This window comes from Stenella coeruleoalba, assembly GCF_951394435.1.
Source record: "Stenella coeruleoalba genome assembly, chromosome: 1".
NCBI classification, from domain to species: domain Eukaryota; kingdom Metazoa; phylum Chordata; class Mammalia; order Artiodactyla; family Delphinidae; genus Stenella; species Stenella coeruleoalba.
Genome location: NC_137169.1, coordinates 131490852 through 131517986, shown reverse-complemented (window position 1 = coordinate 131517986; position 27135 = coordinate 131490852).

Sequence of the window (27135 nt, the reverse complement as noted above, 5' to 3'; positions counted from 1 at the left end):
TGATGCGTTTATTAAGCCCTGTGAGCACTGTTAACAATTATACTCCTCAAGCTAATAGAACATTCATGTTTGATGTTTAAATAATTTCATTATCAGGATGAATAATAGGATTGACTTTGACAACTTTCTTAATTATTGATTTTGACAGGAAGCCAACACTAATTAGAATTTCATCTTTTTTTAAAGAAAATGAATACACTGTTTGTAATCAGCCGAACATCCCTCAGTTAAATCAGAGCTTTAATATTGCCCAAGTTTTCATTTTAATTACTGCATAGTACATGTAGAAAAATAAGTATTTATGCTAATTTTAAAATATTACTTTATAAACAGACTAATGCATATGTGAATTTTTCTGCAATTTCTGCTACATGTGACAGAGACATAAAAGGTATGTTTAGCACTTCAGTTATATTTAAGAAATACAAGTTTCCAAAGGTTAATAAAAATGTTATACTCTCCTATGGGAATGAGAACACTACAATAACCACAACAATACCCAGAAGCTTTTGTTGAGGTTCCTCAAGTTTGACCTTTGTGACACAGGTTGACAATGTTTGATTTGCACCCCTCACTCAACTATCTGGTAGACCATAGGGTTTCTAGTTCTCTTGGAATTGTTGAGTCTTGTCTGTTTTTGGAGGAACTGCCTGAGACAAGTCATTCCAGTCTGTTCTCTTTACCCAAGCTAACAACTGGGTGGCATTTCTACTCCATGAAATGACTGAGGTTGGAAGTAGTCCCACCTGGGGGTTCCCAACAATGGTGAATAACATTTTCTTTCCAGGAGTACCTTGTATGTCATTGGGCTTGTGTTTCTTATATGGAAAACCAGACATCAACTTTTATTTCCCCAAAAAACAGTGCATTGCACCTTAGGGTTAGTCATAAGAGTCCTCCAAGTGTTTAGTCTCGTGAAAGACATCAAGCGCAGGCTCTGTTGGCTGAATTGCCCTACCTATTGTCCAAGGTGAGGTCTGGGCAATTTTAAATACAAGCTGCTGTACCTGAATTCATACCTTGGTCCTGCTGATGTGCAGAAAGGTCAATACAGACACTTAGGGAGAATACCACCTGGCTTTCTAACCAGACACTGATGGTTTGTATGGTTTATGCAGCTGAGAATGAGTGATACCAGGCTGAAGTCAGTAGTACCAGTTGTCATCATTTTGCTGTTAGGGTCCTTGATAGTGGCTTTAGTTAAATGCTGCATAACTTTTCAAACCGATTTGGTTTCAGCCTGTCAGTCAAATGATAATCAGAATGGCTGACAGATGGTATGTACCCATATGAGAAAATTCACCAGTAGTAAAGTGGTATAGAAATGAGGTTCAGGTATTGTTGGGAGATAATTCTCCATGAGTGTCTTTCATTTCTGAAAGATGTATATTAAGTTGTGTTGTTTGGACTAACTTTTTAAGGATGTTTGTACAATAACCAGCATTGGAAGAGAGAGTATCTTCCTCCAAGGCAGAAGGCACATGGGTTTGCTGAGCTGCATCTTTATTAGATAATGTACCTTCCATGGCGACAGTTAGGCAGGTTGGCAAGCACCCCAGTCCGAAAGATTGGAGCTTTTGAAGCCTGAGGTTCTTCCGATGCAGTGCAAAACCACTGCACTCAGAACATGCACCTAGGCTTCCTCTTATTGCCTGGTGTGCGTGTCAGCCCCAAGGAACCCATGGTAACATGAAGCTCATGTTGTCTACTGCAACTTGAGTGATGAAATCCTTTGTCTGTAATGTCCCTCGCCAGCATCTGTGCCAGTAAGTTAGGATAATTACTTATTTTGTGAGCAATGTAAAAATCTCAGACATTTCATAGTTCTTGACATCCTTCAACATTTCGTAACTAAAGCATTTATTCCTGAGGACCAGTTTGGTGATTCCTTGCACAAAGAGACAAAAGTGATTGGGCAGCAGTTGTAGTTTGTTATGTTTATTTTCACATATGCTGGGTTACTCCATTAAAGCATCACTCCTCAAGACTGTCCTCAAGACATCACTGCCAAGACTTTATATTGGCAAAGACAAAAATCCTTGAAATGTTTGGGTATCCCCATTTCCTGAGTATAAAGTCTTTCTAGCGAAATCGCCATTGTGAGTAGGAATGAGGGAATCATTAGAGTGTATATTTGCCATGAATTAGAGTGTATATTTGCCATGACTTTGTATGGTCCTTCTCTCTGGGAATCTGGCCACTTCTTTAGTCAATCAATTCAAGGGCTGAAAACTGGTTCAGGTCTGAACTGGCATAAAGTTTGTGGCTTTACACTGGATGGGGCACTAATTGTGCAGCCTCTTGTCTTTTGTATAGGGTAAGCAATTCCTTTGTTAGTTATTTATCTATCTTATCTCAAGGGAATCCATGTTGTCTTAAGCATCCCCAGAGATCTCTAAGGGTTAATTCACCTGTCTGCCACTCAGGTGTTGCTATTCTTTACAATCACATTGCAGACAGTTTGTCCCTGATGGTTAAGCACCATCATCATTGCCTCCTTTATGTCATGCCCCTTGCTATCTGGATGGTCAGATCTGTAATAGTGTCTCCCACCATCAGCTCTGACCTACCGAGAACATCCACCACTTTGCTTCTCAGTAATGCCAGATTCCCTCTCATCCACGTGTCTTCAAGGCACTCCTGTGAATCGTAGCCAATTGGTAGGTTCTTGATGTTGCATGTTTATGTATATCCTCTATAACGTGCCAAGTTTTGTAAGTCTTTTGAATATTTCTTCAACTTGCGTTAATTTTTGGCAAATATGCTACTTTACTTAGTGTGGACCATCACTTTCTCTAAGCTTCCCAGAGATTTCCTTCTATAATAGGTAGAGGGGGTGGTTATTCAGATCTAACCAATGATTGAAAGAGGAAGGAGAAACTTCAGTGTTCCTGAGGGGATCCAGTAAGCTAGTCAGACAGTAAACAACACATTCTAGTAACTTTGTTCCAAAATGAAAGACAGATAAATCTAGAGCACAGGCAAGTCACCATATATTGGACCCACAAGGACAAAGCAGACACTCTTCCCTTTCCTTCTGGCTCTATCCCTCTCCTCTTCTCCCTTTATCACCTGCAGAACCCTTTCCTTCTCTCAGCTCCTTTGTTTCTGAGGTGCCCTTTGTGGATTACAACATTCTGCTCACAAGGTATGTAGGAGTGAAGAAAGAGGCTAGGGCATTATGCAGAAAGTGTGACTGAAGCAGAACGGGCAGTAAGAGATTTCAAACCACCACTTCTCATCCCTATTCTTTTGCCAGTGCAGAGTTCTTGCATCCGGATGGCATCTCACTGGCTCAGGGAGAGGGGTAGATTAGGCAGCTGGTGGTAGCTGCACACTTTGGAACAAATGTGGTGGAGGTAAAATGGAGGAGGGGCTAGTAATCATTCATATAGTAACAGGGAAAAATCCACCCCAGGAGCAAGGAGAATGATGAGTATCTGAATATAGTAAAATTTTGTATTGAAATATGTTATCACTAAAAGAAAGTATAATATATATAGCCACAGAAAAAGACATGTGAGAGAAGGCAGGAGCCTCTAAGAAAACAATAGCTTAATCTATTGCTCATTTATTGGCCTATTTAAGAAAATTTAATGGAATCAAGCCCTTATTTGATCAAGAATAAGATGCAGATAACAGTGCTTTAAGACAAAAGAGATGTATATTTAAACAATATTAGCAATTAAAATAAACACAATGTTCATATTAAAGCCAGCAGAGTTAAAAGTATATTTCCTTTATTCCTTTATTGACTTTTCCTCAGGAAAAAAGTAAAAGCCATAAAGTCAGTAATTGTATGAACATTTCCTTTTCATATTATAAGGGCTGTTGGATTCTTAGCAACTGGATTACCTTTTTGAAACACAGAGTGTAATATCGACATAAATATGATTGTATTCTTCCTTTCTGTATTGTATTGTATTTCTTACCTAAATATTATTAATTTAGGTGATTATTCTCATAAAGCAATTTCCGTTAAGCTTATTCTTTTTTAACTGAAGCATTTCCTAATAACAGTATCTAGTATAGTTTAGAAAAAGAATGTGTAAGACTTTAGACAAAATTATCAACTTTCATAAAGAAGTCTGACTCAATTATTTTCTTTGGATAGATAATGTCTAACTACGGAAGGAAAACAGAAATTTTGTATATCTCATGTTAGAAGAACACAGAAACTGACTCAAAAGGATATATGTCATGGAAACATCATCAATAATAAATGTTTAATAAAGGCCTCTTTATAGAACCTGTTGTTGGTGAAGGAAATACAAATATACAAACCTTCTCTAGAGGGAATTAACGTAAAGTTGTTAGTAGGTAGCGTCTGCTCAGTGTCAAGAGAAGAGCACAGGTGATATATTCACATTTTCATTTTATTTAGAAGAGATAAACTTTCTTCAATTTATTTTAACAATAAGTTTCAACATTTTGAAAAGGTGCTGGAAACAACGTTTTTTAACAGCCCACTGGCTCACAGTGTTTGCCTTTTTAAATATTAAGAATGAATCATATTGTTGAGACTTTATTTTTCTTTTCCTAATTAATATTTTATATGAGGTGTTTCTCTATTATTGGAGTTGATATCTTAAGCATAGGATATAAATAGAATAGCTATTCCCATTTTTTTTTTTTACAATGAGAAGTTCAAGTAGGCTCCTATAACCTTTAGATCGGTATAAAAATATCAAATCACTGTGTTGTACACCTGAAACTAATATTGTAAATCAAGTATACTGCAATTAACAAAAATAAAAAACCACAAACGAAAAAGCAATAGTCCATGTTTTCAGCAAAGCATCCCTTCTGCAGTATGTGTTTCAAAAGTAGGGCCGAGAGGCCTCATTTAATTTTGAATCCTCTCAGTTCCTTCTTCTCCATCCAAGCTGTCAGTGTTTTTAATAGTACACTTATTTAAATAACTTCCTGAGTTTCCTAGGATGTTTTGGAGACTTTACTTCATGCCCCCAAAGTCACATTCATTTCAGGATAGACTTCTCTCTCCTTTTGGGGTATCAGGCTACTATGTAGCAATGTTTATATGGTTTTTTAATCCATCTTTGTCACCCTGAACAGATCTTTAGGCATGGCCTTAAATCTTTCTGACATTTAAAGTAAAGGCCTTACTACCACACCCTTGCTTTGATCTTTCCCTTGAGGACACTTATTGCTTTAAGAATTTTTTTGCCAGATAGACTGAAAATGTAAAAGCTTTATTTTCCGAAGCAGCAAGTCACCTCTCCTCTATTTTTCCTCCAAATCACCCTCGCAAAAGGAATGGTTCCTTTTTGTCTCTCCTCTTTGTCCTCATAACTTAGCAAAACTCAGCTAAAAAAAAGCCGGATACTTTCAAAAACTGCCAGGACATGTCCTTAGCCAGATCCAACAATTCATTTGATACAGATACTGTCTTTCAAGGTTCTTTCATGTGGGCCAATTATTCTACCTCCGCATACATGGGTCCTCAACCTCTCAGCCCTCCAGCAGCTTTTTCCTTGCCTCATTTACAGAGAAGTAGCAGTTTGTTTGCAATTCTTCCAGCCTGACGTCAGGCCTCCTCCTGGTTTTTCTCCTTTATCTCCTTACATTCTTTCCAGCCTGTACCTGCCGACTGGCCAAAGACAGACATATCATTTTAGGATTTTGCTGTGGAAGCACTCCATTTCAAGGTAATATTTCTATCTCAGATATTTATCTGTAATTGCATACACACACACATACACACACACACACATACCCCAAAAATTATTGGCTTAAAACACTAACATTATCTTCTCATGATTCTGTGGCTCAGAAATTTGGCCTGGACTCAAGTGGATGTTTCTACTTTTGTTCTCGATGGAAGATTCTCATGTGGCCACAGTCATTCACTTGAGGCCAGATGGCCTCACTGTACACTAGGTGGTTAATGCTAGCTGTCATCTGAGCCACCTGTCTATAGCTTATTAGCCTAGGCTTCACATGATGGGAGTGTGATTAGAGGGTGAACCCCAAAGCAAAAGAATTTTTTAATGTCTCTACTTCTGTTACTTTTTTTTTTTTTTTTTTTGTTCTACTGGCCAAAGCAAGTCACATGGCCAAACCTAGACTCAATGTGAAGGTGACTACAGACAGCATAAATATGGCAGATACAGGAAGCTTCACTGGGGGTCATGATTCTGACAGCTTTCACAATCCTTTATTAGGAATATCCTGTGATTCTAAGACCATGACTTGGAAAGTCTATCACCCCTAATGTTACCATTATTTAAGACTCTTGGTACCATGCTTGGGGTTGCTAAGTGTATTTTTCAATGTTCATTGGACCATCTGGTTACCCTCATGGAGGTCACTTCTATTACAAAATTATTCCCTTAAGTCCCACCAGGTCTGGTCTGAATTTTTTCCTGACATTCTATTAGTCTACATTAATGAGGTTCAGCAATTATCTCATTTGATTCCACTTGAGTTTCTAGAGGTACTCTCTGTCCTTTGTATAGCGTTCTCATCACACCTTGCTCTGATATTTTATATATATATATATATATATATATATATATATATATATATAAAACACCTATAATATATATTATATATTCTGTTACCCTCAGGTACAAAGTGCTTTCTCCTCTAAAACAGAGATACTGAATATTTTGAGTTACAGTGATGACTATAAGTAATCTTTTTTTCTCAAATAAGTCATATTCTAATTAAAAAGGAAGATTTCTGAACAACTTAATCTTTTTTTAATGCTAATTAATTTATTTTTATTTAATTATTTTTGGCTATGTCCGGTCTTAGTTGTGACATGCGGGATCTCCGTTGTGGTGTGTGGGCTTCTCTCTAGTTGTGGCATGCAGGCTTCAGAGCATGTGGGCTCAGTATTTCGCAGCACTTGGGCTCTCTAGTTGTAGTGCATGGGCTTAGTTGCCCCGCAGCATGTGAGATCTTAGTTCCCTGACCAGGGATCAAACCCGCATCCCCTGCATTGGAAGGCAGATTCTTTACCACTGGACTGCCAGGGAAGTCCCTGAACAACTTAATCTTATATTAACCCTAATTTGACTTAAGAACACATGATTTTGAAGAGGTAAGCCTAAAAGAATTCTTTTCTTTTTCTGTCATGATTTCTTAGTAAAAAATTATTGTGAGCTAGTGGCATAGTTATAAGAATGATTTTAATTTAAGTCGTTCCTGTCAGTTCCTGGCCTCAGTGTATTTCAAACTGACTCAGAATAAAGAAACCACTTTTATTTTCGATGCTGTAGACATTAGAGCATGATTCCTGAATTCTACTAGCAATACCTCCTTCATACTGGGTGAGGGCGAGAGTTTGAATGGGTAGAGAATGAAGAGGAGGCAAACTAGAGAAAGAAAATCCTAGTGACTTTTGAGTCATTTCTTTTGGTCAAGTCTAAGTGTTACTATTTTTTTTTCTGGATACATTTACTAATAATTACTTTATTTGTATAATTATTTAGGAATATTTTTCCTGTCACTTGCAACTAACACTATTCTTGATTAATATAAAAACCTAATTAAGGTGTTGATTCTTCTAGGGAGGTTACTGCAAGAAAAATTCAATTATAGCCACATACAACCAAAAATTAATGACAGGGCTTCCCTGGTGGTGCAGTGGTTGAGAGTCCACCTGCCGACGCAGGGGACACAGGTTTGTGCCCCAGTCCGGGAAGATCCCACATGCCGCAGAGTGGCTAGGCCCATAAGCCATGGCTGCTGAGCCTGCGCATCTGGAGCCTGTGCTCCGCAACGGGAGAGGCCACATTAGTGAGAGGCCCGCGTACCGCAAAAACAAAAAACAAAACAATTAATGACATTTTTTCTTTGTGGTATGTAAAAGTTGAATGTTTACATATAGTATGTTCAATTGCAATTCATATCTTTCTATAAAAACCACCACTCTGTCATCTTCCACATCATCTATCTTTTCTCTAGTCTCCTTAATATTAGTCATTAATCCTGCATATGAGCGTTTGTCACTTACTTTAATTTAGACACTATGTTTTGTGATGTGGAACAATCATTGACAAAGTATATTGCCTTCCCTCAAAGAGTTTTTGTCCGCTTTAGGAAGAGAGACAAATAAACAGTCCGTTTACATACAAGCCAATGAAAGTTGACGGGGGAACTTTCTGGCATGATGGAAATCTTCTGTATCTTAATTGGGTAGTGCAGGTGTGTACATTTGTCAAAACTCATAGAAATTTACAAATAAATTTGAAGCATTTTATTTCACATAAATTATGCTTCAAAACAAAATTTATTGTGATGAGGGGCAATCATAGTAAATAACAAAGAAACATGCATTTTTGTGTTTGTACACCTTTGCACCAATATCATCTTACTTTCACTTTGTACCTATCCTACTCTATTCCAGTTTGCCTTGCGATTTTATTCTTCTTTCTCTATTTTCCTCTTTCTGTTTTTTCCTATGGCCTTCAAGCAATTCTAGCTACAGACTTAGACTTGATCAAATATTCTTCTAGCAGGTTGTGAACCTGCTGAGTGTCACAGAAAAGGTTTCTTAGTTAATTACACAGTATTCCTGACTGCAAGGAAAAAATGGAGTAAGAAAAGGAAAGCTAAAACAAAAATGTAAAATGGGAAACGTTTTGGAAAATATTTCAGGAAAAGATTGATAAGAGTGAGCAGTTAATAGAGACTCAGGGGTAATAAGAGTCAGAAAAACTATTCAGCTTAAACACACATACACACTCCTTTGTAAGTGTTTAGACTTCAGCTTAGGCTTTCTGCATTTTTGGTTTTGATCTGTTTAATAGATAATTATTTTCTAAAATTTTTCTTGATCTTTCATTTAATAAAGGAAACATATAATTCAGAGGAAAATAAAATAACTCCAGGTGAGAACTACAGAATTCGAACACCATCTGGAAGAATGACCCAAGCAAAGACCTCTACCTGTACTTTACTATCTGTCTTCCATGCACTTTGATGTGAGCTAGAGTCTCGCACCAGGAAGTAATTTATATGCAGAAAAATGAAATCACCACAGCTCTAGGGGACCATCTTCCTTTATTTATCCACTATGCATGGTTATTTTTTTTAACATCTTTATTGGAGTATAATTGCTTTACAATGATGTGTTAGTTTCTGCTTTATAACAAAGTGAATCAGTTATACATACACATATGTTCCCATATCACTTCCCTCTTGCGTCTCCCTCCCTCCAACCCTCCCTATCCCACCCCTCTAGGTGGTCACAGAGCACCGAGCTGATCTCCCGCTGCTATGCGGCTGCTTCCCACTAGATATCTATTTTACATTTGGTAGTGTATATATGTCCATGCCACTCTCACTTTGTCCCAGTTTACCCTTTCCCCTCCCCGTATCCTCAAGTCCATTATCTAGTAGGTCTGCATCTTTATTTCCATCTTGCCCCTAGGTGGTTCTGATCTTTTTTTTTTTTTTTTTTTACTTTTTTTAGGTTCCATATATATGTGTTAGCATATGGTATTTGTTTTTCTCTTTCTGACTTACTTCACTCTGTATGACAGTCTCTAGGTCCATCGACCTCACTACAAGTAACAAAGTTTCGTTCCTTTTTATGGCTGAGTAATATTCCATTGTATATATGTGGCACATATTCTTTATCCACTTATCTGTCGATGGACACTTAGGTTGCTTCCATGTGCTGGCTATTGTAAATAGAGCTACAATGAACATTTTGGTACATGACTCTTTTTGAATTATGTTTTTCTCAGGATATATGCCCAGTAGAGGGATTGCTGGGTCATATGGTAGCTCTATTTTTAGTTTTTTAATGAACCTCCATACTGTTCTCCATAGTGGCTGTATCAATTTACATTCCCACCAACAGTGCAGGAGGGTTCTCTTTCCTTCACACCCTGTCCAGCATTTATTGTTGTAGATTTATTGATGATGGCCATTCTGACCAGTGTGAGATGATATCTCATTGTAGTTTTGATTTACATTTCTCTAATAATTAATGATGTTGAGCACTCTTTCATGTGTTTGTTGGCAGTCTCTATATATCTTCTTTGGAGAAATGTCTATTTAGGGCTTCTGCCCATTTTTGGTTTGGGTTGTTTGTTTTTTTGATATTGAGCTGCATGAGTTGCTTGTATGCTTTGCGGAATAATCCTTTGTCAGTTGCTTCATTTGAAAATATATTCTCCCATTCTGAGGGTTGTCTTTTCGTCTTGTTTATGGTTTCTTTTGCTGTGTAAAAGCTTTTAAGTTTCATTAGGTCCCATTTGTTTATTTTTGTTTTTATTTCCATTTCTCTAGGAGGTGGGTCAAAAAGGATCTTGCTGGATTTATGTCATAGAGTTTTCTGCCTATGTTTGCCTCTAAGAGGTTGGTGGTATCTGGCCTTACATTTAAGTTTTTAATTCATTTTAAGTTTATTTTTGTGTATGGTGTTAGGGAGTGTTCTAATTTCATTCTTTTATATGTGGCTGTCCAGTTTTCCCAGCACCAATTATTGAAGAGGTTATCTTTTCTCCACTGTATATTCTTGCCCCCTTTATCAAAGATAAGGTGACCATATGTGGATGGGTTTATCTCTGGGCTTTCTATCCTGTTCCATTGATCTATATTTCTGTTTCTGTGCCACTACCATACTGTCTTGATTACTGTAGCTTTGTAGTATAGTCTGAAGTCAGGGAGCCCAATTTTTGTTGCAATGGTAAATGGGGGTGTTTTCTTAATTTCACTATCAGGTTTTTCCTCATTCATGTATAGGAATGCAAGAGATTTCTGTGCGTTGATTTTGTAAACTGCTACTTTACCAAATTCATTGATTAGCTCTAGTTGTTTACTGTTAGCATCTTTAGGATTCTCTATGAAGAGTAGTATCATGTCATCTGCAAACAGTGACAGCTTTACTTCTTCTTTTCCAATTTGGATTCCTTTTATCTCTTTTTCTTCTCTGATTGCTGTGGCTAAAACTTCCAAAACTATGTTGAATAATAGTAGTGAGAGTGGGCAAGCTTCTCTTGTTCCTGATCTTAGTGGAAATGGTTACAGTTTTTCACCATTGAGGACAATGTTGGCTGTGGGTTTATTATATACAGCCTTTATTATGTTGAAGAAAGTTCCCTCTGTGCCTACTTTCTGCAGGGTTTTTTTTTAATCAAAAATGGGTGTTGAATTTGTCAAAAGCTTTTTTTACATCTGCTGAGATGGTCATATGGTTTTTCTCCTTCAATTTGTTAATATGGTGTATCACAATGATTGATTTGCGTATTTTGAAGAATCCTTGCATTCCTGGGTTAAACCCCACTTGATCAGAGCGTATGATCATTTTAATGGGCTGTTGGATTCTGTTTGCTAGTATTTTGTTGAGGATTTTTGCATCTATGTTCATCAGTGATATTGGCCTGTAGTTTTCTTTCTTTGTGACATATTTGTCAGGTTTTGGTATCAGGATGATGGTGGCCTCGTAGAATGAGTTTGGGAGTGTTCCTTCCTCTGCTATATTTTGTAAGAGTTTGAGAAGCATAGGTGTTAGCTCTTCTCTAAATGTTTGATAGAATTTGCCTGTGAAGCCATCTGATCCTGGGCTTTTGTTTGTTGGAAGATTTTTAATCACAGTTTCAATTTCAGTGCTTGTGATTGGTCTGTTCATATTTTCTATTTCTTCCTGATTCAGTCTCAGAAGGTTGTGCATTTCTAAGAATTTGTCCATTTTTCCCAGGTTGTCCATGTTATTGGCATAGAGTTGCTTGTAGTAATCTCTCATGATCCTTTGTGTTTCTGCAGTGTCAGTTGTTACTTCTCCTTTTTCATTTCTAATTCTATTGATTTGAGTCTTCTCCCTTTTTTTCTTGATAGGTCTGGCTAATGGTTTATCAATTTTGTTTATCTTCTCAAAGAACCAGCTTTTAGTTTTATTGATCTTTGCTATCGTTTCCTTCATTTCTTTTTCATTTATTTCTGATCTAATCTTTATGATTTCTTTCCTTCTGCTAACTTTGGGGGTTTTTTGTTCTTCTTTCTCTAATTGCCTTACGTGTAAAGTTAGGTTGTTTATTTGAGATGTTTCTTGTTTCTTAAGGTAGGCTTCTATAGCTATAAACTTCCCTCTTAGAACTACTTTTGCTGCATCCCCTAGGTTTTGGGTCACTGTGTTTTCATTGTCATTTGTTTCTAGGTATTTTTTGATTTCCTCTTTGATTTCTTCAGTGATCTCTTGGTTATTAAGTAGTGTGTTGTTTAGCCTCCATGTGTTTGTATTTCTTACAGATTTTTTCCTGTAATTGACATCTAGTCTCATAACGTTATGGTCGGAAAAGATACTTGATACGATTTCAATTTTCTTAAATTTACCAAGGCTTGATTTGTGACCCAAGATATGATCTATCCTGGAGAATGTTCCATGAGCACTTGAGAAGAATGTGTATTTTGGTGTTTTTGGATGGAATATCCTATAAATATCAGTTAAGTCCATCTTATTTAATGTATCATTTAAAGCTTGTGTTTCCTTATTTATTTTCATTTTGGATGCTCTGTCCATTGGTGAAAGTGGGGTGTTAACATCCCCTACTATGATTGTGTTAGTGTCGATTTCTCATTTTATGTCTGTTAGTATTTGCCTTATGTATTGAGGTGCTCCAATGTTGGCTGCATAAATAATTATAATTGTTATATCTTTTTCTTGGATCGATCCTTTGATCATTATGTAGTGTCATTCTTTATCTTTTGTAATAGTCTTTATTTTAAAGTCTATTTTGTCTGATGTGAGAATTGCTACTGCAGGTTTCTTTTGATTTCCATTTGCATGGAATATCTTTTTCCATCCCCTCACTTTCAGTCTGTATGTGTCCCTAGGTTTGAAGTGGGTCTCTTGTAGACAGCATATATACGGGTCTTGTTTTTGTATGCATCCAGCCAGTGTATGTGTTTTCATTGGAGCATTTAATCCATTTACATTTAACTTAATTATCGATATTTATGTTCATATTATCATTTTTTGAATTGTTTTGGGTTTGATCCTGTAAGTCTTTTCCTTCTCTTGTTTTTCTTACCTAGAGAAGTTCCTTTAGCATTTGTTGTAAAGCTGGTTTGGTGGTGCTGAATTCTCTTAGCTTTTGCTTGTCTGTAAAGGTTTTAATTTCTCCATCAAATCTGCATGAGATCCTTGCTGGGTAGAGTAATCTTGGTTGCAGGTTTTTCTCCTTCATCACTTTCAGTATGTCCTGCCACTCTCTTCTGGCTTGCAGAGTTTCTGCTGAGAGATCAGCTGTTACCCTTATGGGGATTCCCTTTTGTGTTATTTGTTGTTTTTCCCTTGCTGGTTCTAATTTTTTTCCTTTGTATTTAATTTTTGATAGTTTCATTAATATGTGTCTTGGTGTGTTTCTCCTTGCATTTATCCTGTATGTGACTGTGCTTCTTGGACTTGATTAACTATTTTCTTTCCAATATTAGGGAAATTTTCAACTATAATCTCTTCAAGTATTTTCTCAGTCCCTTTCTTTTTCTCTCCTTCTTCTGGGACCCCTATAATTCGAATGTTGGTGTGTTTAATGTTGTCCCAGAGGTCTCTGAGACTGTCCTCAATTCTTTTCATTCTTTTTTCTTTATTCTGCTCTGCAGTAGTTATTTCCAGTATTTTATCTTCCAGGTCACTTATCCTTTCTTCTGCCTCAGTTATTCTGCTATTGATCCCTTCTAGAGAATTTTTAATTGCATGTATTGTGCTGTTCATCACTGCTTGTTTGCCCTTTAGTTCTTCTAGGTCCTTGTTAAACCTTTCTTGTATTTTCTCCATTGTATTTCCAAGATTTTGGATCAACTTTCCTATCATTACTCTGAATTCTTTTTCAAGTAGACTGCCTATTTCTGCTTCATTTGTTAGTTCTGGTAGGTTTTTGCTTTGCTACTTCATCTGCTGTGTGTTTCTCTGTCTTCTCATTTTGCTTAACTTACTGTGTTTGGGGTCTCCTTTTCTCAGGCTGCAGGTTCGTAGTTCCCACTGTTTTTTGTGTCTGTCCCCAGTAGCTAAGGTTGGGTCAGTGAATTGTGGAGGCTTCCTGGTGGAAGGGACTAGTGCCTGTGTTCCGGTGGATGAGGCTGGATCTTGTCTTTCTGGTGGGCAGCTGCATGTCTGGTGGTGTGTTTTGGGGTGTCTGTGGCCTTATTATGATTTTAGGCAGCCTCTGTGCTAATGGATGGGGTTATGTTACTGCCTTGCTAGTTGTTTGACATAGGGTGTCCTGCGCTGTATCTTGCTGGTCGTTGAGTGGAGCTGGGTCTTGGCATTGAGATGGAGATCTCTGGGAGATTTTCGCTGTTTGATATTATGTGGAGCTGGGAGGTCTCTTGTGGACCACTGTCCTGAACTTGGCTCTCCCACCTCAGTGGCACAACCCTGATGCCTGGCTGGAGCACTGAGAGCCTGTCCTCCACACAGCTCAGCATAAAAGGGAGAAAAAAAAGAAAGAAAGAAGAAGATAAAATAAAATAAAGTAAAATAAAATAATTAAAATAAAAAATAATTATTAAGAAAAAAATTTTTAAGTTAAAAAAAACAGAAAAAGCAGACAGACAGAAACCAAGGACAAATGGTAAAAGCAATGCTATACAGAGAAAAATCACACACAGAAGCATACACATGCACACTCACAAAAAGAGAAAAAGGGAAAAAATATATATATCTCTTTGCTCCCAAAGTCTACTTCCTCAATTTCGGATGATTCATTGTCTATTCAGGTATTCCACAGATGCAGGTACATCAAGTTGATTGTGGAGATTTAATCCGCTGGTCCTGAGGCTGCTGGAAAAAAGTGCCCTTTCTCTTGTTTGTTTGCACAGCTCCTGGGGTTCAGTTTTGGATTTGGACCCGCCTCTGCGTGTAGGTTGTCTGAAGGCATCTGTTCCTCGTTCAGGCAGGACGGGGTTAAAGGAGCAGTTGTTTCAGGGCCTCTGGCTCACTCAGGCCGTGGGGAGGGAGGGGTACGGATGCGGGGCGAGCCTGTGGCGGCAGAGTCCAGCTTGACATTTCAGCAGCCTGAGGTGCGCCGTGCGTTCTACCAGCTATGTTGTCCCTGGATCACAGGACCCTGGCAGCGGTGGGCTGCACAGGCTCCCAGGAGGGGAGGTGTGGATGGTGACCTGTGCTCGCACACAGGCTTCTTGTTGGCCGCAGCAGCAGCCTTAGCGTCTCATGCCTGTCTCTGGGGTCCGTACTGTTAGCTGCGGCTCAGGCCCATCTCTGGAGCTGCTTTAAGCAGTGCTCTTAATCCCCTCTCCTCGCGCACCAGGAAACAAAGAGGCAAGGAAAAGTCTCTTGCCTCTTCGCCACCTCTAGACTTTCCCGGACTCCCTCCCGGCTAGCCGTGGTGCACTAGCCCCCTTCAGGCTGTGTTCATGCCGCCAACCCCAGTCCTCTCCCTGGGATCCGATCGAAGCCCGAGCGTCAGCTCCCAGCCCCCGCCCGTCCCAGCAGGTGAGCAGACAAGCCTCTCGGGCTGGTGAGTACCGGTTGGTACCGATCCTCTGTGCGGCAATCTCTCCGCTTTGCCCTCTGCACCACTGTTGCTGTGCTCTCCTCTGCAGCTCCGAAGCTTCCCACTCCGCCACCTGCAGTCTCTGCCCGCGAAGGGGCTTCCTAGTGTCTGGAAACCTTTCCTCCTTCACAGCTCCCTCCCGCTGATGCAGATCCCATCCCTATTCTTTTGTCTCTGTTTATTCTTTTTTCTTTTGCCCTACCCAGGTACGTGGGGGGTTTCTTGCCTTTTGGGAGGTCTGAGGGCTTCTGCCAGCATTCAGTAGGTGTTCTGTAGGAGTTGTTCCACATGTAGATGTATTTCTGATGTATTTGTGGGGAGGAAGGTGACCTCTGCATCTTACTCTTCCGCCATCTTGAAGCTCCTCCTGTGTATGGTTCTTAAATGGATATTTCAAGAAAAAATAAGTACACAATACTTATTTATTTTAAAAATATATTTTAAAAAATTATTTATTTTTTGCCTGCCTTGGGTCTTCATTGCTGTGCGTGGGCTTTCTCTATATGAGGTGAGCAGGGGCTACTCTTCGTTGTGGTGCACGGGTGGGGGCTTCACTTTTTGTGGAGCATGGGCTCTAGGCACGTGGGCTTCAGTAATTGTGGCACTCAGGCTCAGTAGTTGTGGTTCGCAGGCTCAGTAGTTGTGGCACACGGGCTTAGTTGCTCCGCGGAATGTGGGATCTTTCTGGACCAGGGCTCGAACCCATGTCCTTTTCATTGGCAGGTGGATTCTTAACCACTGTGCCACAGGGAAGCCCCATAATATTTACGTGTTTATTTTACAAGTAATTTTTTAGATGCAGATTTCAACTTTTACATTCTTAGCAAGATTTGTTTTAAGTGCCAGGATTTAGACTTTAGTTTTAATTACTAAAGCATCATTAATATCTTTAATGTTATTTGAATAAAGTACTTTGCAATATTTCTCTGGTATGTGCTTTGAACACATATCTATTTCTCAGAATATTAGTGCTTCAAAAAAGCCATATGTGGGCCTTTTCAAACCTCTTTAAATAAGTTGTATGTATATGGAATTTTTTTTAAAAGAAAAGCAGCATTGAATTAGCAAGCCCACGTCTTCCTTTTCCCGTATGCCAATGCCCACCTTAGGTTTAAGCAACCACATCTCCAAGGCTGTCAAAATTTAATAGAATGAAAGAGAAAATGAGTTTGGATTTTTATTTCACCCTAGATAGCAACTGATTTTGGAAATAGTTTGTAGATTATAGATTGAGGTTTGTAAGGATAGACTTTGAAAGGTATTTCTCTTCCGCATAAGCAATGATCCTGAAATAAAAACTCTCCCAAATGGTCTACCATGCTCTCAGTACTTCTGCTTGGAGCCCTGATATGCCACGCTAGAGAGACCATGTAGACATTTCAGTCCATGCTCAGCAGTCTACCTGCCCTTCAGTCATCCCAGCTGTCAATCCAAAGCACCACATGTGCTATGTCTTTAAAATAAAATTAAATTAAATTTAAACAGAATAATATTATTTGTAAACTATTACCAGATAATTGCCACACAGCTTCCATCCCTTTGTTTTTAATTTCCAATTAGGAAAATATTTGATTCAACAAAGAAAACACCCCAAATTTCAGTTGAACTCACAGAATTTATGCATAAAGTAACTGATTTACTGAATCAGATTTGTTTGTATCCATCTATCTATTATCTATTTAATTATGCATTTTAATAATGGTGTAATTTAACAAAGTAATTTACTTAAAATATTTTTCTTACAAAGTGCAAAGTAACATCTTCAAATTACAACAGAAATCCTCTTTCAAACTGTTTTGTAGGAAGAAGAAAATAGATTTTCTAAAGAATAAATACGTAAGTTTACCCTAAATCTAAAGTCTCTCCTCTGAAAGCTTTTGGAGATCAATAAAAAAGGGAGAATGAAAAGTAAACTGTGAAATAGAACAATTTTATATGGCTGTATAGACCTATCACTTTTGAAAAGTGGTTGGCTGAAGGATTATTTTAATATTTTAAAATCAATACTATTACACAGAATAAAGGGAAGGCTTAAGGTGATTTTATTTTACTTTAAATATGCAAATAATGTTTTTCAAATGTCCTTTGACATTTTGTGAGAATGTTTTATTTGCACGAGTTTTATCTGCATGCAACTCAGAGTGGTATATATTTTTTTGTGATGGATAATACAACATTATTTGGTTGGTGTCACTCCATTTGTCTATTTTCTGGTGTTCCCAGTATCTATCTCTGTGTGCTAAGCCACCCCCAGGTCAAATGACCTAAACCATTTTATTATTCTTATGGACTCTGTTAGTCAGAGACTCAGAGAGGGGGCAGTGGGGAGATACCATCTTAGCCCATAATGTCTGGGGCCTCATCTGGACACCTGAATGGCTTGGGGTGGCTTGTATAGATGGGGTGAAAATACTTGAAGCTGGAAGATCTAATTCCAAGATGGCCGTTTAAAATCACATATCTGGTTTCTGCTGGGAAGGCTGAGGGCAGATTCAGCTCGCATTGTTGACTGGCATGTTCCAGAAACAATCTCCTGTAACTGATACTTGTATTTGTACAAACTGGCTAAGCATATATAATTACTGAAAAGGTACTTTAAATATTCAAGACCTATCCATTATTATTGGCAGCTATGGTAAGCCCATTATCTTATTGCCTATGATTTTGTAATTGTAATAGTTGATTATTCCTTTTGAGAAAGCAGGTTAGTTTCTAATTTGTGACCACACTCATTGTTTTAAACTTTATATTTTGTCCACGGAATAATTGACACTCTCTCCATTTGTTGTGCTATTTTCTGTCTATCCATCTATCTATCATCTATTTAATTACTTGTATTTATATACATCTATATATATGTAGAGTGAGTTCATTAAAATTCTTTTTTTAAATTGAAGTATAGTTGATTTACAGTGTTGTGTTAATTTTTGCTGTATACCAAAGTGATTGTTTTATATATATATATATATATATATATATATATATAAATATATATACGTTTTTTAAAATATTCTTTTCCATTATGGTTTATCAAAGAATATTGAATATAGTTTTCTGTGCTATACGGTAGGACCTTGTTATTTATCCATTCTACCTGTAATAGTTTACATCTGCTAACCCAGACTTCCCACTTCATCCCTCCCCTAACCCCCTCCCCTTTGACAACCACAAGTCTCTTCTCTGTGTCCATAAATCTTTCTGTTTCATAGATAGGTTCATCTGTGTCATAGTTTAGATTCCACATATAAGTGATAACTTATGGTATTTGTCTTTCTCTTTCTGACTTACTTCACTTAGTATGATAATCTCTAGGTCGATCCATGTTGCTGAAAATGGCATTGTTCTGTTATTTTTTGTGGCTGAGTAGTATTCCATTGTGCATATGTACAATATCTTCTTTATCCATTCATCTATTGGTGGACGTTTAGGTTGTTTCCATGTCTTGGCTATTGTGAATAGTGCTGCTATGAACATAGGGGTGCATGTATCTTTTTGAATTAGAGTTTTGTCTGGCTATATGCCGAGGAGTGGGGTTGCTATATCATACAGTAGCTCTATTTTTAGTTTTTTGAGGAACCTCCATACTCTTCTCCACAGTGGCTATACCAACTTACATTCCCACGAACAGTGTAGAAGGGTTCCCTTTTCTCCACATCCTCTTCAGCATTTGTTATTTGTAGAGTGTTTAATGATGGCCATTCTGATTTGTGTGAGGTGGTACCTCATTGGTTGTTTTGATTTGCATTTCTCTAATAATTAGTGATGCTGAGCATCTTTTTCATGTGTCTGTTGGCCATCTGTACGTCTTCTTTGGAGAAATGTCTATTTAGGTTTTCTGCCCATTTTTCTATTGGGTTGTTGGTTTTTGTTCTTGTTGTTGAGTTGTATGAGCTATTTGTATACTTCGGAAATTAAGCCCTTGTTGATCACATCATTTGCAAATATTTTCTCCCATTCTGTAGGTTGTCTTTTCATTTTGTTTATGGTTTCCTTTGCTGTGCAAAAGCCTGTAAGTTTGATTAGGTCTCACATGTTTAGTTTTGTTTTTATTTCTAACTGCCTTGGGAGACTGACCTGCGAAAAGGTTGGTACAATTTGTCAGAGAATGTTTTGCCTACAATGTCTTCTAGGAGTTTTATGGTGTCATGTCTTATATTTAAGTCTTTAAGCCATTTTGAGTTTATTTTTTGTATATGGTGTGAAGGTGTTTTCTAATTTCATTGATTTACGTGCAGCTGTCCAGCTTTCCCAACACCACTTGCTGAAGAGACTGTCTTTATTCCATTGTATATTCTTGCCTCCTTTGTTGAAGATTAATTGACCATAGGTGTGTAGGTTTATTTCTTGGCTCTCTATTCTGTTCCATTGATCCATATGTCTGTTTTTGTGGCAATACCATGCTGTTTTGGATACTGTATATTTGTAGTATTGTCTGAAGTCTAGGAGGGTTATGCCTGCTGCGTTGTTCTTTTTCTTCAGGATTGCTTTGGCAATGCTGGGCCTTTTATGATTCCATAAACATTTTAGGATTATTTGTTTCAGTTTTGTGGAAAATGTCATGGGTAATTTGATAGGGATCTCATTAAATCTGTAGCTTGCTTTGGGTAGTATGGCTATTTTAACAATATTAATTCTTCCAATCCAAGAGCATGGGATATTTTTCCATTTCTTTGAATCATCTTCAATTTCCTTTATTAGTATTTTACTGTATAGTTCTCAGCATGTAAGTCTTTCATCTCCTTTGTTAGGTTTATTCCTAAGTATTTTATTTGAGGCAGGGAGATTATAAAAGGTATTTTTTTTTACATTCCATTTCTGATATTTCATTGTTAGTATAAACAAATGCAACAGATTTCTGTATGTTAACCTTGTATCCTGCTACCTTGCTGAATTTATTTATCAGTTCTAATAAATTTTGTGTGGAGTCTTTAGGGTTTTATATATATAGTATCCTGTCATCTGCATATAATGATAATTTTACCTCTTCCCATTTGGATACCATTTATTTCTTCTTCTTGTCTGATTGCTATGGCTAGGACTTCCAATACTGTGTTGAATAGAAGAGGTGAAAATGGGCATCCTTGTCTTTCTCTAGATATTAGTGGAAAGGCTTTCAGCTTTTCACCATTGAGTATTATATTGCTTGTGGGTTTGTCATAAATAGCTTTTATTATGTTGGTATATGTTCTGTCTATACCCACTTTTTTAAGAGTTTTTATCATGAATGGATGTTGAATTTTGTCAAGTGCTTTTTCTGCATCTAGAGAAATGATCATGTGGTTTTTGTATTTTCTTTTGTTGATGTGGTGTGTCACACTGATTGATTTGCGTATGTTGAACTATACGTATGAACTTGGGATGAATCCCACTTGGTCATCGTGTATGATCTTTTTTATGTATTGTTGGATTCTGTTTGCTAATATTTTGTTGAGAATTTTTGTATCTATATTCATCAAAGATATTGGCCTGTAATTTTATTTTTTGGTGGTGTCTTTGTCTGGTTTTGGTATCAAGGTGATGGTGGCTTTGTAGAATGTCTTTGGGAGTGTTCTCTCCTCTTCAGTTTTTGGGAAGAGTTTGAGAAAGATCAGTATAATTTCTTCTTTGTATGTTTGGTAGAATTCTCCTGTGATGCCATCTGGTCCTGGACATTTGTTTGTAGGGAGTTTTTAAATTACAGATTCTATTTCACTTCTAGTAATTAGTCTGTTCAAATTATCTATTTCTTCTTTTTTTTTAACTTTTTTTTACATCTTTATTGGAGTATCATTGCTTTACAATAGTGTGTTAATTTCTGCTTTATAAAAAAGTGAATCAGTTATACATATACATATGTTCCCATATCGCTTCCCTCTTGCGTCTCCCTCCCTGCCACCCTCCCTATCCCACCCCTCTAGGTGGTCACAAAGCACGGACCTGATCTCCCTGTGCTATGCGGCTGCTTCCCACTAGCTATCTATTTTACGTTTGGTAGTGTATATATGTCCATGCCACTCTCTCGCTTTGTTGCAGCTTACCCTTCGCCCTCCCCATGCCCTCAAGTCCATTCTCTAGTAGGTCTGTGTCTTTATTCCTGTCTTACCCCTAGATTCTTCATGACATTTTTTTCCTTAAATTCCATATATATGTGTTAGCATACAGTATTTGTCTTTCTCTTTCTGACTTACTTCACTCTGTATGACAGACTCTAGGTCCATCCACCTCATTACAAATAGCTCAATTTCGTTTCTTTTTATGGCTGAGTAATATTCCATTGTATATATGTGCCACATTTCCTTTATCCATTCATCCGATGATGGACACTTAGGTTGTTTCCATCTCCTGGCTATTGTAAATAGAGCTGCAATGAACATTTTGGTAAATGACTCTTTTTGAATTATGGTTTTCTCAGGGTATATGCCCAATAGTGGGATTGCTGGGTCATTTGGTAGTTCTATTTGTAGATTTTTAAGGAACCTCCATACTGTTCTCCATAGTGGCTGTACCAATTCACATTCCCACCAGCAGGGCAAGAGTGTTCCCTTTTCTCCACACCCTCTCCAGCATTTATTGTTTCTAGATTTTTTGGTGGCCATTTTGACTGGTGTGAGATGATATCTCATTGTAGTTTTGATTTGCATTTCTCTAATGATTAATGATGTTGAGCGTACTTTCATGTGTTTGTTGGCAGTCTGTATATCTTCTTTGGAGAAATGTCTATTTAGGTCTTCTGCCCATTTTTGGATTGGGTTGTTTTTATTTTGTTATTGAGCTGCATGTAAATTTTGGAGATTATATTTCTTCTTGATTCAATTTTGGTGGGCTGTATGTTTCTAGAAACTTGTCCATTTCTTCTAGATTATCAAATTTGTTGGCATATAATTGTTCACAGTATTCTCTTATTTTGTTTGTTTGTTTTTATTTCTGCAGTATCAGTTGTGATTTCTCCTCCTTCATTTCTTATTTTGTTTATTTGGGTCTTCTCTCTTTTCTTCTTGATGAGCCTGGCAAGAGGTTTGTCAATCTTGTTTACCATTTCAAAGAACCAGTTCTTGGTTTTATTTATTTTTTCTGTTTTTTAAATCTCTATATTATTTATTTCCTCTCTGATCTTTATTATTTCCTTCCTTTTGCTGACCTTAAGTTTTGTTTGTTCCTCTTTTTCTAATTCTTTTAAGTGGTAGATTAGGCTGTTTATTTGAGGTTTTTCTTGTCTTTTTGAGGAAGGTCTGTATTGCTATGAACTTCCTTCTAAGAACTGCTTTTGCTGCATCCCATAGATTTTATATGGTGTGTTTTCATTGTCATTTGTCTCAAGGTATTTTTTAATTTCCTCTTTGATTTCATTGTTGACTGATTGGTTTTTTAGTAGCATGTTGTTTTGTCTCCATGTAATTTTTTTTTCTCATTTCTTTTTCTGTGGTTGATTTGTAGTTTCATGCCATTGTGATCAGAAAAGATATTTGAGAAGATTTCTATACTCTTAAATTTATTGAGGCTTGTTTTATGACCTACTATGTGGTCAATCCTAGAGAATGTTCCATGTGCACTTGAAAAGACCATTAAAATTCCTAATTATAATTGTTGTATTTTACAATAATTAAAGAGACATTCAAATGAAATGCAACTAAATTGTTGGTCCATCAAGATGAAGACTTGAGTAGATGCATTTGCTTCCTGTTCTTTAAGGAAACAATGTAATGATGGTAAACAGACACAAAATGAAATGACTCTATTGGTTAGAAAAAAGGATTCTTTGGACCATTAAAGATTTTAATAAAGCTCTAGAAGAAATAGAGGGGAAGGTGATAATGAATAAAATAGAGCCTAGATACTCAAAGCCTATAATATGGCCAGGCTGGGATAGCAGTGAGGAAAGCAAACTAATCTATGCAGTCTTCAGATTTGTAATCTGGAGGAAAAAAGTGAAGAGGGGAAGTGGACCTCAAAATAGGTGAATTGACTAAAAATATGTACATGGAGAGTGAAGCCAGTATGACTCTGTTTCTTCTCTCATCTTTCGATTTTTATTTTTAGCACTTCCACAGTTTTGCCTTTTCTCCCATTAAACTGAACAACTTATATTTAAACATGGATCATCAGCTTAATAAAAGATGAGAAAACTCACTTTCTCACTGTAAATTATACTACCTACATCTAAAAATACTGAAAATATGTATATATAAACTGACATACCAAAAAGTTCTCTGATTCATGGAAAGGAGAAATAGTGCAAAATTGCCAATGAAAAACACAATTATGAAATGTATAGCTTCTTCTTGGCTTTGTTTATATTAGTAATTCACCAAATTGTATCTCATGTAACAGAACATATTCCACTTGTATGTGGTACCAGTTAAATTTCAATTCCATGTTGAGTCCAAACATTCAGAAAAAAAATTTCTTTTAGAGAGAAATAGAAAGTATGAATGCAGTCATAGTAATGTCTTTACAGCCAACAATTGTTTTCACATATTTTCAATTTAGAAATGAAGAAGTCAGAGAAATATCTTCCAGAGTGAGTTGTCATATTTCATTGACTGGAGAGAATACACAATGGCTGAGAGACCAACAATGCATTGTACAGTTGACACAACTGAATGCTTGCTAGATGAAAAATCAGTAAAGCAAATGATGACACTGCCACTTTGCAGTAAAACAGTAACTTGTTAAATTACAGATTTAACTGCAAACAGTAAGTTAGTATCTGACCTATGGATGAATTTACTAGTGGAGCTGGACTTGATGTTTTCCTTCCATCCAGTGTCAGTCCCAAATTATCTCTGAAGAAGAAGATGTTAGTGTGACTGTGTGTGTGTTTATGTGTGTGTGCATGTATGTGGATGCTTATCAACAACAATAAAGAGTGATGACATAATCCAATGTTTAATACATTTTTTAAAATTATCTGATTTATCCTAAACAACTCTCTCTGGTAACATTTACTCTGATGGTGTGAAAACATAGTGTGTAAAAGTACTGGTGTCTTAGCACGAGTCAAGGTAGTGACACCAAAACATATTAGTAGTCACTGTTCTTCACTGCCATGTACTGCTCCCACCCCCTTACAAATAAAAAAACCGAATTTCACTTAAGAATGTCTTTAATTGGTAATTCCCTGGCAGTCCAGTGGTTAGGACTCTGTGCTTCCATTGCATGGGGCACGGGTTCAATCCCTGGTCATGGAACTAAGATTCTGCAAGCTGTGTGGCATGACCAAATTACATATATATATGTGTGTGTGTGTGTGTGTGTGTGTGTATAATAAAACATCCTTAATAAAAGTGAATATTTTTGAATGTTACTAAATTTGGACAGTTGAATATATATCTATTTTTAATATGTCTACTGAGATTTAATTGACTTACCCTAAATTCCACATATTTATCGCATGCAGTTTGGTATGTTTTGACTAACTTTTGACTAACGTATACACCTGTGAACCCATCAGTTCAATCAAGATAGACAATGAACAAGTCCATCAGACCTGAATTTCCCATGCTCTAGAGCAACCACTCATTCCTCCTTTTCATGCCACCTGCCCCACTACTATCCACTGGCAATGAATGATTTGCTTCACTGTTGTTTAGTTTGTATTTTCTGCAAGTCTACAATTTTGCTATCTGTTTATCTTCTTTGGTGAAGTGTCTGCCCAAATCATTTGTCTATTTTTTATTCAGAGGTTTGGTTTCTTACTGAGTTTTGAGAGCTCCTAATGTATTCTACATACAACTCTTTTATCAGTTGTCTGATTTTCAAATCTTTTCCCTCAGTCTGTGTCTAAACTTTTCATCTTCTTAATGGTATGTTTTGAAGAGCAGAATTTTTTCATTTTGATGAAGTCCAATTTATCCTTTCTCTTCTTAAGAAACTACCACTTAATGAGTTTCGGTGTAGTATCTAGGAAGAGATCTAAGATGATCTGAAATGACTATTGAAATATGCTATTAAAATACTGTAAGATAAGAATTTCTTCATAAACTTCAAACAAAGTATAGCAACATGTTAAATGTGGAAGCAGATAAAAGAATTCAGCTCTCTTCTACCAAGCTAGACTTTAAGGAACTTGCAAAAACTTAATTCACTATTTTTGTTGTTGTCTTGGAAAATAGAGTTAATTTTCATAAAATGTCTTTATATTAACATGTGACAGGCTTATCACGCTTGTTTTAAGTAAATTAATATATACATATTTAAAATATTTTCTCAATTCAAATTTCCAATATGGCAAATGTAAATCTATTAAGATACATCCCACATAAATAACATCTCTTTTGGGGGGCCTGATAATTTTTAAGTGTGTAAAAAGTTCAAAGACCAAAAATTTTGAGAAATACTAATTAAGACATATTACAAAAACATATATGGATAGAGTTTTTATTTTTCTTCTACTCACAAGAGAATTAATTCTCATTGAAGCCAAGTAATTTGTCCAGTGCCATCCAATTCAAATATGGTAGACAAATGTAAAATAAATAGCTAGTGGGAAGCAGCCATATAGCACAGGGAGATCAGCTTGGTGCTTTGTGACCACCTAGAGGGGTGGGATAGGGAGGATGGGAGGGAGATGCAAGAGGGAGGAGATATGGGGATATATGTATATGTATAGCTGATTTACTTTGTTATAAAGCAGAAACTAACACACCATTGTAAAGCAATTATACTCCAATAAAGATGTTTAAAAAAAATAAATATGGTAGAGCTGGGTTTTGACCCAGCCTCTGATTTAGGGAATGGATTTGGAGAATAATGGAAAATATGAAGAATGAAGAAAAAGGAAAAATAGATTGAAAAGGGAAAAGAAAGGAACAGTTGAAATCTGATCATGAGGGAGAAGAGGGGATTATGAATTTCATGCTATTTGACCCTGTCCTGGGAGTCTAATGTACGCTCAGTAATTGTACTTTCTAATACTATACTTATTCTGCTGAAATTTCTGGAAGATTTTATTGTTATTGTTTGATTTTGATTTGATTTTAGAATTCTCCTTTTTTATTTTATTTCATGTTATTTTTAGGTTTTGCCTTCAACACTTTCTTGAGAGAATTTAGGCTTAGATATAATAATCATTTGTTTGTAGCTAGTAATGTTTGGAGCTTGTAAAGGACCTTTTTCCTTACTGTTTGTCTAATATTTTCTCTCTTCCATTAATTTTTCTTCCCTTTAAGCGCTGGCACACAGTGCTCTAATTTCTTTTTTCTTTTTTTTCACTACGCGGGCCTCTCACTGTTGTGGCCTCTCCCGTTGCGGAGCAGGGGCTCCGGACGCGCAGGCTCAGCGGCCATGGCTCACGGGCCCAGCCACTCCACGGCATGTGGGATCTTCGTGGACTGGGCCATGAACCCGTGTCCCCTGCATCGGCAGGTGGACTCTCAACCACTGCGCCACCAGGGAAGCCCTCTAATTTCTTTTCAAGGGCTCGCTTTAGCAGATGTCTGAAAATTTTCAAATTTCTTCTCCTAGCTCCACCTTTCAGCATAATTTTTTTTCCTGATGACTAAAAATTTGTTCCACTGTCTTGATATTCTTCTCTCTTAGTTTGAGGATTCATAACGTGCCATTAAGCAAAAGCAATAATGTAATGATTTCTGCTTCCCGCAGATATGTGTTTTAATGCACATTTTAGGTAATGCGTATTTCTGAGATGAATATCATTTTTAGA